The following is a 12,589-nucleotide window of genomic DNA, read 5'->3' as shown; positions in this document are numbered from 1 at the left end:
ACCAAATCAAAAGTGTTGTCCGACTGCACCCTGCTTTGCACTAACAGGGACAATGCCCAGAGGATCTGCTTCTCTCAGCAGAAGTGAACTGCTCGGACTTTAGAGTTTGGGCCGTGGCTGCCAGGTTGCTTAGAAAGACCACAGCCATTTAACTATAAGCGTCTCTTCTGCACTAAGTGTCTGTCTTACAAATGACACACAGTTGACTTTATAGGGTTCCTCTTCCTCTCACCAAACCACAGGAGCAACAAATTGAAAGGCTGCAGCTGTGAACATACACAGGCCTTGTTGAAGAGACTTCATCATCACATGTGAGGAAAGATGACAAAGAGGGTAAGAAGGGGCCAGCATGCTTCCCAGTGCCGGAGCTGGTGGGGAAAGGGAAGGCCCAACATGATGTAACATTAAGGGAGCTGGGAGAATTTGGATTTTATGGCCATGAACATGCAGCTATAAAAACACTTTCAGTGTTGGCGTTTCTACAGGAAAAATAATTTTCGTTATTGTGACTCTAAAGCACTCTTATATACTCCCCAACCAGCTTTCCTCAGTCCCATTGAAACAATTTACTTTATAGCCATGAACTTGAAGTCAGGGTTGGTCTGCCTACAAAGCCAGTGAGGGCCATCAGTTCTTAGGAGACAGGCTTTGCCAGTGTGCTCTATGACTCTTTATCCTTTAGCATGGTGGACAAAGCACTTAACACAGTACCTAACTCACACCTCTGAGCATTAACTGTACCTCAGACTTGTTTCGTAAAATACACTGAGTACTGTGCTCTGATGCCCAATGGCATGGATTAAGTTTCAGTGAAGGTGACCTTGAACACAGTTATGTTCCACCTCCCAGACCATGCCTAGCTGTACCTTCTAACACAGAGCGAGGAGAGAACACATAACATGACATGACGTAACATGACATAACATAACATGACAAAACAAACACGTGTGCCTGCCACACACCTCCCCACACCTTACAGCAGTTAAGTTTCATGGCATTCTTGGAAGGTAAGGTGGCTCCTCCCCAACTCACACACTAAGAAACTGAGTCTTGGCCCACTGCAGTAATTCACCATAGGAGCTAGAAATAGGCCAGGCTGGATTGGAACCCAGATCTGACTCAGGACTGTGATTTTCCAGCGTCTGGGATGGATTTGTAAGTCCTTGGTTCTTACCAAGGACTTAAAAATTAGGGGTCTGCAAGACCAACATTTGAGCTCTCTATCCATGTATCTTTCAAAAGGGAACCATAGCTGTTGTTTGTTTCTCTGTCCATTTGCTGGGTGTGGTTAATCCTGCACTAGGCCTTCAGCTTCTCAGCCTTAGCTGGTCAGGCCTCATCTGTAACCCAACCCATGATCCTAACAGAATCCAGTTAAAGGAAGCTATCTGCTGTCAAGACTGCTTAAATATTTCATGGTGTCCTGGATTGCTCTGCTCTGGGACAGGCAGGACTGCTAATGGATCAACCACAGACACCAGATGTCCTGGAGCTGGGGACAGATAGATGGCCCAGTGGAGAAGCCAACAGACAATGGGCGCTTCACACCAGGCATCCTGTGAAGGACACATCTGTGTATTTATAGTGATCGAATCACAAAACTCCCGGTTTGATCTTTGAACCTAGCTGTCAAGGGAAAGCTACTTTGGCGCTTTTATTACCCTCATTTCAACCTCTACACAGCCTTCTAAGGAGTGTGAACCTGTATGCACGCATGCATGCGCACACGCTCTTGCACGCACNCCCCCCCCCCACACACACACACATAACATACAGAAATTGACTGATCACCCCCCAATCTGCTGATGGTAAAGCTGAGACAACAGGATTATCCTGATGGGCTCTGGTTCACCCTATTAAAAACTGGTGAAGTCTACTGGAAAAAGCATGGACTATGGATCCAAAGGGAACTCAGTTTCTCTTCCATCACCCACTTACTGCTTACAGCAAGCTCACTTCTCCATCTGAGCCTCAGTTTCCATTTTCTGGATAATTCTTGGGCTTCATGATGTCATTGCTGCCCCAGTTTACTCCCCTAGGATCAGATTGGGTAGAGGAATTGGTAGGGAGAGGGGAGGTAGCGAGGGAGATGATAAGGCCCTTCAGGTCAGTATCCAAGATCTTGGCCTAGAGAATATAGTCTCCAAACCTGAAATGAGGTGCAGCCCCAGTGGAAGTGCTGCTTGTCTATTTCTTAGGAGTTCATGTGCAAAGAAAGCATGCTTATGGTTGGCAGCACGTGCCAGGGAAGCTGTATCCATGAGCTACAGAAACAGGCACTGCTGGAGAGCCAAGAAACCTGAATCCCAAGAGACAGATAAAGAGATCTGAAAAGCATCTAGCTTAGGTTAGAACCCCATCCGTCTGCCTATGGTTCTGAAATGACTTATTTAGTACCTACTATATGCTAGGTACTGTGCTAAGTCCCGGAGATGTGGAGAGAAGAAGACAGACACGCTCCTGCCCTCAGGCCCATCTTGTAATATGGGGAGGGGTTGCTATTTCCAAGGAAGAGACACAAATGAGACCCAGAGCCTCTGCAGAAAGAGACAGGATGGGATAGAGCGATAGGTGAGACACATAGTTAACAGGGAAGAGTAACTTTGACCGGGACCTGACAGACACCATAGGATCAGTAGGAGTCATGTGTGGAAATAGTGTCACACAGCTCTGAAGCTGAGTACCAGCTAGAACAGCCCCACCCCCTTACAGCCCCACCCCCACACACTGAAAGAAGTAGAAATGACAAGCTCTAGATGGCCTCCTTAAGAAGGCCACCTCCATCTTACTGAGCTGGAAGTGCTGATGTGGAAAGGTAGGCAGTGGGAGGATACAGCTCTGCTCAGGCCTGCCATCAGGGCTCAGGGATCCTCTGTACCACTGCCCTTCAGGCTCCAGCAGCACCACGTCCCCCCATGGTACCGATGGATATGGAGACCCATGTGAAAGTAAAGGAGAACGTCTCTGGTGCCTTTTCTCCAGCATCCTTCACCTTCGGAGCCCAGCCCCAGGCACCCACAGGCGATCTTAACATACAGCAACACTGTTTCTTTAAGGCTTGCCAAGACCATGCCCCAAGAGCCTAGCTAATGTGCTTGAGTCATATGGTGGGGTGCTGAGAACAACCTAAGTTTGAATTCCTCCCTGGTTAAGACAGCACACAGGCAAAGCTCCTGAGTATTGTTTCCGAGGATGCAACGCTGCCTCCGACCCTGTCAGCCCATCATGGCAGATGTGCCATCGTTCAGTCCTTGTGGACAGAGGAGAGCTGAGACATAGCTCCCCAGAGATGCCTCGTGTCATCTCCCCTTCAGAACCCAGCTGCCCTAAGGAAGCTCCATCTTGCTGCCTCTGCTTTAACAGCCCCTAGATAACAGACACCACTTTGAGCCACTACACAATGGCCAAGGAAATTCTCTGCAGCCTGTCACATGCGGCCAGATGAACCTGCTATTTTAGTCGCAGGCACTAATGCCTCCATTCAAACCTCCTGAGCCTACGAGGTACTGAACGTTTTGAATCAATTGCCTTCTATTTTCTTTCCTGTACGTGAGCCTTGGTGCCCGTTTAGGATAAGATTGTCCTTTCTGAATTCTGGCAGCCCTGATTTGGCTGAAGTTAATTATCTCTAATATGCTGTACAATTCCCTCTGTGCTTTTTATGACAGGGAGTTGAAGCATAGTTCATCCAAGTCTATCATTGGGGAAAACAGTAACATGCATGCCTTAGGAGAGCTGGTTCAGTCCCTTGGTCCTTTATTTGCTCGGTATTTGTAAGGAGTTACCGCTGGGTCTTACGACTCACTACCAACCTAGTGTCCCTCCCCTCCCCCAGCCACTCTCAGGTTGCCATCCTCATCTTCTGTTGGCAGAGTGGGGATGAGAACACTAAGCTCAGAAAGAATTATTCCTGGCTGCCCTGGAAATTCTCCATTTGGTTCCCTGGATCCTCTCCCTGCCCTTCGCCCTCTCTTTGTTGCAGCTACTGTGTCCTCTGGGCTCCCTGCCAGTTCAGCCAATGGGAGGCCCTGGCACGAGAAGACAGAGGTTGAAGGTTTTCCTCCCTCCTGCCTGGTTGGTGTCACGTGTCTGCCCCTCTCTGTGTCCCTCAATGGAACAGTGTCTCATAGACTTACTGCCAACTTCACTTCCTTGATACATCCCTCACCCTGCTGCACTCCTTATGTGTTTTCTTTCTGTGAACCATCTGCTGTAAGACCTCTTCCTCTGGAGTCTTGTGAGAGACCATAGGGCTGATCATGTGCTGGGCCTAGGGCGCATGACGTGTCTGCTCACCGCCTATACCATTTATCCACCCCCCCACCCCCCACCCCTTCATCCTTAGATTTCATTAGTACTAGTTCAGATCTAGATAAGAAAAAGATAACTTGGAAGAAATCAGACCTTTTCTAGACTCTTCCAAAAGTATGTATTTGTTTCTAATACTCTACTCAAACTTGCCCAGTTAAAATCATTTAGTTTATTTGGTTCCATTTGAAAGAATTTTGTCTCTTGTAGATCCAAAGACAAAGCTGTGTCATGTGGCTGTGACAAACACAGGCGCCTGAAAACAACAGAAACGTTCGCTCCCATTTCTGGAGGTCAGAAGCCTCAAGTCAAGGTATCAGCTGGGCCACACTTTTCTCTCAAACTCCAGCAAGTATCTCCTTGCCTCTTGCTGACTTCTGGTGGTGGCTGCCAATCTTTGTGGTTTCTGTGTGAGACTGTGGAGAATAGTGGGGCTTGAGAAGGTTAGAAAGCCCATCTAAACCAAAGGAAGCTGCTACCACTTAGCACCCACTGACCAGCTCAGGATGGCAACGTACTCTTATTTTTCTCCAAATGGACTTAGAAATTGAAATTTTAGGCATAATCTTTCATTATTAACTATGGAACATGAATACTTCTTAAGGTCCAGATCTGTGTCACCATGTTAAGACACAAAACTCCAAAGCATGCCATGTACCTAAATTTTTAAAATTTTTGATTCATTCAAGCATATATTTGGAAAATTTGTGTGGGAATAGATTTTAAGGGTGTGGGATAATTTTGGAAGGAACATAAAACTAAATCAGTACAAACTTGTTGATATAGCCCATTGAGCAGAGATTCCAGTTTGATATTGAAGCTTGTATAGTTAAAATGGTGCCAAGCATTTGATTGGTTGGCTGACAAATTTGTCAAAAGATGGCCTACTGAGAAGGAGCTGGAGATGCCAGATTTTCCTTGGCTTAGTGTTGATGAAGGGAAATTGCAATGCTGGAGTGGATTCACTGTGTAAAACTTAATCCTCCATAATGGGCATGCCCAGAAGACAAGCCCTTCACAAAAGGGGAGAAGGAGCACCTGCACAGAAGAAGAGTTCTGTGGCCGTTCTCCTCATGTCAGATCTTAGGTCAGGGATACGGCTGCTTAGTTGGGACCCTAATTGGAAGAGGTGAGATTTTTTTGTTGTTGTTATTGTTTGTTTCTTCAATATAGGAATTCTCTCTCTCTCTTTCTCTCTCTCTCTCTCTCTCTCTCTCTCTCTCTCTCTCTCTCTCTGTCTGTCTGTGTCTGTGTCTGTGTCTGTGTCTGTGTCTGTGTCTGTGTCTGTGTCTGTGTCTGTGTCTGTGTCTGTGTCTGTGTCNTGTCTGTGTCTGTGTCTGTGTCTGTGTCTGTGTCTGTGTCTGTGTCTGTGTCTGTGTCTGTGTCTGTGTCTGTGTGTCCCTGGCTGTCCTGGAACTCACTCTGTAGACCAGGCTGACCTTAAGCTCAGAGATCTGCCTGCCTCTACCTCCCTAGTTCTGGGATTAAAGGCATTTGCCACCATCACCTAGTGAGATATTTTTGACTGAACATGGCGTTGAGTTTGAGGACTTGGCAAAGGCTCTAATCTTGCCCTTGTCACTCCAATGCTTCTTCCTTTTGCCATGCTGCCTCTCACTGGCAGGTGTGTCCCCACTGCAAAGAGAAGTGTGTCTCTTCTTTCATGAAGGGGATGTTGGCAAAGCTGGAAAGCTAGCTGGAAGCTAAAAATAAGGCTAGGTTAAACATGAGCTGCAAGAAAGGGTCTGAGCTTGGGAGGGGCAGGGGAGGAACAGAGGCTCCTTGCCCTTACTGCTGAGGCCTTGGGTCTGAAACACTTCTGAGTTCATGACAAGCTTCTGGAACAAGAGTCAGGTGACAGAATAGGAAATCTTGCTTGTCTTTCCAACCTCTTTGCCCACACCTCTACCCAGAGCCCTTACCACTTCAGGAAGAGTCAAGAGGTACCCTCCTCCAGAGCAGTCTCGTACATGAAGGCCATCCACAAGCCCCTGCAGACTACTGCACCTTTACAGAGCTGCCCGTCACCTCTTTCTCCAGTGTGATGCCCCTATCTAGTCTGTACAACACTCAGCATGATCTAAAGCCACTTCATCCATTTCTGTGTTCACCTGTTTATTGGCGTCCTGTCCCTACAGAATGTGAGTCTGAAGGCATGGGGCCCTGTGTCTGTATCTCTGGAGCCTCCAATGTGTCTGACACCTGTTATTCCTCAGACACAGTTGTTGGGCACAAATGGAGAAAGGAGGGGACCTCTCCTTCTGTTCTGGATGGCAACACTGCCTCACTCTGTCTCTGTTATTTGGTTTGCTCTTCTTTCCACATGGAGGGGCATCACCAACTCAGGTAGTACCCTGGTGCACTCTGGGGGAACCCTGAAAGGTAAAGGTAGTAGAGCCATGGGAGGGTGTTTGCACCAAAAACAAAAGAAAACCACGTAAAAGATGGGACTCAGGAATTCAGGGAGTGCTCAGGAGGCCTGACAGATGTGCAGGCCAGAAGGAAGGAAATCATCTAGACTCTCAGAGACAGACAGCCATCAGCAGCTGTCTGTCTGTCTGTCTGTATCTGTTTCCTTCTGACACTGACATCCTTCCACTCTGCTATCATCTGCACTAGATTAGGCAGTTAGGACAATTTTTTTTTTAAATTTAATATTTTGGTTAGTTACCCGTGCAATATAAAATTAGCTCACATCCATGTGTCACTTGCAATAATCGATACAAAACTGCACTTATAGAACCAAATACACTGCAGTACTACAATAAGCCAGAGAAATTGCCAAGTAGGATTAGGAAAAAAGGTTGAATTTGCTGAGACAGGAGGGTCGATAGGGTGTAAACAAACTATCCGGTGAGTCTAGCTCTTATCAGAACCATACATGTAGTTTCCTAGCCTCGTAGGAGCCAGAACATGACAGTGCTTGAAATGTAGAGAGAATATGGGGCTGGAACATATACATGCATACATTTTTTTATATATACCACATAAAGAAGCACATACTAATCTTGCAGGAGAAATTGGAACAAAAACTAGCCCACATATTTACACCAATAATGCTATTTATTTTAAGGAAACAAATATACACGTACTCACATTTCGAAGGACTAGAGAGGCTGAGGCAGGAGGATAGTGAGAGTTTGAGGTCAGCCTGGGATACACAATGAGACTCTGTTTTGAAAAAAAAATAATGGAAATAAACCAGGTCTTTGATCATAGTTCTCTGCATGGCGAAATGGCAAAAATAATGCTTGCGTTCCTAAGACTCCTAAGTTCTCCAGAACACATAAATACAAAATTTATTAGAAAAATCAAATGCGATCTTTTCAAAATATTTTTATAGTAAAATATTTGTGTAAATTATCATTGTAATGATTCTTAAGAGACATAAAGCAAATTCTAGAATGCAGGATGAAGACCCAGTGCAGGGAACTGAGTGTACTTAAATATAGAAATTACATGAAAGAGCTGATGGATTTTTGTCATCAAAGCAGAAAAGGCTAAGAACCTCGTCACTCACAGTTTAACACTGAAAAACAGTGAGGGAAGAGACAAGATCTAGTGTTTCTATTCAGCTCCTCATGGGTCACAGGTGAAGGCCAAATTAAATCACGTGGCTTTTGATAGGTTCTTCCTATGTAGCTCCAGCTTAAATCCTCCTGCCTCAGCCTTCCAGGTCTTGGGGTGGAAGGTGTGAGTCAGTACACCCAGTACAAAGACTTTTTTTTTAATAATATTTCTCAATGTTGCAAACTGTGTATTTTTCTTCATCACTGTGAGATTTTCTGGGATCCCTTGTTGGCATGTAAAGTTTTCTACACATTAGAGTTTTTATTTTATTTTCTATTTACTGAAATCCAAATAGATTTAAGCAATTGGAAAATTCAAAGTCAGTATTGTCCAGTATGTATTTCAAGTGGCATTCAATATTTCTAACAGTGTTGAAACATCACCAACAGGTCTCCATGACTCATTTCATGAAACACATTGAAACTATATGTCCCAAAATGTAGCTCCCTCCCTGCCTCACCTTCTGGCCTCACTCTGCCAATCATCTCTGTGATTCTGACTACTTCTAAGTACTTTGTTATGGACTTTTATGATATCATATAACGTATGCTTCATGTGTATGGTCAAGTTTTCAAAGAAACCAGCATCAGTTGCATGGCAACCATTTTATTAGAATAATACTGCTCCGTTGACAAAGGGAGTGTGTGGAGAAAGGCAGGCTATACTGTGGATGCAGCAACTGTGTGTGTTCATATTCAGAAGGCTAAATCTATCCAATAGTCCTGAGTGTTAGCATCAACTCTTCTCAGTAGGAAAGTGAATTCACTGAGCACACAATCTAAAAGAGTTCAGGCCGACAGACCTGAGACCTGGTATTTCCTCCCAGCAGAGGAGCAGTAGACAGTCACTCTTGCCACATGATCTCAGTAGACACCCCTGTGAAGAGAGAAAGGGTAACACACTGATGTAATTTTGAGTTTGGCAGGCACGGGGGTCGTCTAGGACTCTAAGCCCTCGAAAGAATTATCCATTTTTATGCTCAGACACAATAAAGGAGAGACAGCAGAATGCCAACATGAATGGGGCTGAGTTAATACTAACAGACCAAGTGGACAACCCAGCCAAGCCTGGGTTCAGAACCTTCTAAGCCCCTCCCTGTGGAATTTCCTCCTCTCTGGGATAGGGCAAGACTCTTTGGAATGAGGGTCTTGATTGTTTTGATAACCTGCTGTCATGTAGAAAGAAAGAAAGTTAGACTAGTATTTTTTAGATTTTCTCAGTGACTTTGGGGAAGGATCTCTGACCCGTGGAAGTAGTTCTGGCTCATAAGGCTCTCAGTAGGACAGAGTGACAGACCAAAGAGAGACAGAAGGCCAAAGAGCAGCTTGGCTCTGAGGCTTCATTTGGGGTAGTATTTTCTGAGCCCAGCAGTCCCATCAGAATGGGGTTAGCCAGGTCTCTGCCCTATAGAGATTATGCACCTCTTACCATGATCCTTGTGACTCAGATCCCAGGGTACAATAGGCCCTTCCTCTCGAAGGTCAGCCCCTTATATGCATGAGTAATGATGAGACCACGATTCACCCTGAACCGAAAGGAATGGATCTCAAAGATCCCACACTATGATGAATACATGCACACACACACACACACACACACACACACACACACACACCAGTTTCAGTTGGGAAAACTGATCAATGAATCAAGATGTATAATATGGTGATCATCTGTGGAAGAAAGAGAGAGAGGGATGGAGAGAGGGGGAGGGGAGGGGAATGGAGAGAGAGAGAGAGAGAGAGAGAGAGAGAGAGAGAGAGAGAGAGAGAACATAAAGGGTACGCATGCTGCCCTGATGTTTGAGGAGAGCAGGAGAGGAGCTTCCCAAGTTCCGGATGGCCATCTGCCTTACAATTTCTTCTCTTTCCAGATTGGCCTCTGTCACACCACATTGCCAGCCTCATTGGAAGATACATACTTAAAATGGATAATCTCCTTGAAGAAAACACCCAGAGAACACTTGATGTCTACTCTCACACTTAAAAGTCTCAACTTGGAGTCCTGGAGTCAGGTTCAGACAGTGACCTTATCAGGTTCCTTCGATGGGTTATTTAGCCCCTCTAGCAAGAAGAGTGCTGACCCCACAAGGCTGTTGGAAGAGTCAATTGAAGTGCTGGATGTTCCGTGTCTGGCACATAGTAAGTGCTTAATGGATGGAGTTATAATTATCTCCTAGCTTAGCTTCCAGCCCATCCCTGAACCAGTCACACTGGTCAGGTGATGTCACAGTCTGGCCAGCCAAGCTCGGGTCATAAAGTAACATTCTGAACTGACTGCAGCAAGGACTAAGCATTGCAGAAAGGCCAGGGTGTGAGTGGGGAAGGCAGAGGTTCATAGCCTATTTTTGTAGGCATCAAAGCAGGGGAAGATGATGGTACCTTAAAAGAAGGTGGTGATTGTGGTGTCAGGCTTGAGAATCCTGTATTGTGCTTCCTGTGAGCTGAAGGAAGTAAAAAGTTCTCAACTGCTCCAACAGCTCCTTCTCTGTGTGGTGAGGGAGGAAGATCACAGGATGAGCAGCATCTACCAGCAGGCCCCCTTTCCTACACCACATGCTGCCGTGTGTTGCCGTGCACCTAGAGCAACTTAGCCTCTCAAAAAGCGCATACTGTTATGTGAGAAACAGGTTCGAGAGTCCCCTACCAGGCGCACTTACTACACACCACAGACAGTCCTTAGGGCACACTAGAGACTCTCTAGCTACCTTTACACCCATCTTTGATTGCAAACAAGTCCTTAGGTTTCAAAACAGGAAGTAACCCAACTAGGGTTGCTGTTCTTCCTGGTAACCTCCCTTCCACAAAAGACAAGTCACCTGTTCTCCAGAGAGCAAAGAAACTACTCTCTCTGAGAAAGGAAGCATCAGCCAGAGGGGAAGGGATGGGACAGGCTTGTTAACTGGCCACGAGGACCCTGGAGTAAGAAACCATGGCAATTGTTCCAGTGGTTTTGAGAAATGAGCATTTTGTTTCCCATTTTACACGATCTAAGTTACTACAAAAGCCCAGAGTTTCTTGGTCGATCTCCCAGCTCACTCACTCTTCCTTTGCAACAGCCCGTGACTCCAGCTGATTGCCTTTTCTCTGCACTGAGTTTTATGAACCAGTGGGAATGCAATCTGAGACCACCAGCATCCACTGGCAGGAGATAAGAATGGCCTTCTAACCATGTACACACAGGCACATCCACATGCACTTTGCATATTGTAGCTGGTAATGAAAATGTCAGGGCTTATCACTGTGAGCAGGCTCCCATTCATCACAACCATTCCCCTCTTAAATTAGGACAGTCTAATTTCCTTGAAGTCAGAGGCAACTCTATCGGTTTCATCTTGCTCACCCAAAGCATGGTAAGACACTATTATCTCACACATGGCAGGTGCTCCTGTAAGGTGCTTTAAATGAAAATGAGATGGACTGTATGTTTTTATCTGTGCTCCACAGTTCTTTGAAATGTAAAGGACAGTCTCATCAATGTTAAAGAGCTGCAAAGTGGAACAATTCCTTGTAACTCCAAAGGGACAGAAACATTAGTTTGAAAGAGTATGAGGCAGTATCATGCTCATACACAAGGCATGCATGTGAGGGCTGCACACATGTACACACACACACACACACACACACACACACACACCTCTGTTCCCACTTTGACTTTGATGAGCACCTGATCAATACCTAAAGGCCTCTCCAGCCTAAACTGAAGCTTCTCTTGCCAGAAAACCAAAGTTCCCATCCATTAATCATTGTCTAGTCCCTACCAGGCCAAAAATAGACCATGTGCCTGCAAAGATGTCTCAGGAAGCTGCCAGGGGCCTCCGGGAATAGCTAGTGTGAGCAGGAAAGACATAAATTATCCCGAGATGGAGAAGAGGCCTAGAAAGTGGGAAGCCACTATCAGTGCCTTTATCTAAAACAGTCTGATTTGGGGATGGGGGGTGAGGGGACACATAGAAGTCATAGTGAGGACGGTGCCACTTCCTGGTTCACCCTGAGTTGGAATTAGAACAGTGGCTCCCTGTTTTTGTCTTCTCTGGGAGGCAGAGTGTGATCACAAGTGAAGCATGCTGACCAACCCAAAGTCACTGGCTCTCGGTTTGCTGGTGGGTCAGGAATTCTCTGGAACCCCGCTTTTGTTTTGCATTAGTCCTCTGAGAGCTTGGCACAAATCCTTCTGCAAGCATTCAGAGTGAACTGGAAAAATGTCAGGAAGAACACAGGGCATATAAAGAGCTTAATTAATTTAGTGAGAGCGCCCCCCCCCCCCCATAACTCAAGCAGACTTTTATTGACCTGTTTCATGGTTGCTGTTTCATTCTCATACTAACCGATCAGGACCTTATGGGTTATTAAAGAGGACAGTAAGCCTGACAAAGGTGGGTGTGTTCTCTGCTTGCTCAGTGGCATATTAAAGGACTAAATCCTGAATGTCAGCACAATGCTGGTATTGTTACCACAAGATGGTAACCCAGGCTACCCACGACTGCCCACAGTAACCTGGTGATAGAACTTTTAATTTGGCCACTCTCATTTTGTTTTCAGCATGGCACAGGGTCACGTGAACTGAGCTGTGCTCTCTATAAGTAGAAATCTCATCATCCCTCCTTCTTGGGACAGTTCCTCAAAAGGACCAGAGGACCTCCTCATGCAAGGGGGAGGAGCAGTCAGTTTCAACATACAGGTTTGTCATGTTTAATTCCAGTCCCCAAGTTGCC

The 12,589-nt window shown here is 45.8% G+C and overlaps 1 long non-coding RNA gene across 1 annotated transcript in view; it reads left to right on the top strand.

The window, feature by feature from the left end:
- The window catches only part of LOC110305842, a 37,692-nt gene extending 27,341 nt beyond the window's left edge, over positions 1-10,351 (top strand). The window contains exons 2-4 of the long non-coding RNA XR_002379196.1: positions 243-333; positions 4,519-4,621; positions 9,749-10,351. This is a non-coding gene — a long non-coding RNA (uncharacterized LOC110305842). The remainder of the gene's footprint in view (positions 1-242; positions 334-4,518; positions 4,622-9,748) is intronic.
- Positions 10,352-12,589: the final 2,238 nt, after the last annotated feature.

Source organism: Mus caroli, chromosome 11 (genome assembly GCF_900094665.2).
Source record: "Mus caroli chromosome 11, CAROLI_EIJ_v1.1, whole genome shotgun sequence".
Lineage (NCBI taxonomy): Eukaryota > Metazoa > Chordata > Mammalia > Rodentia > Muridae > Mus > Mus caroli.
This window is presented reverse-complemented; position numbering and strand designations above follow the sequence as displayed.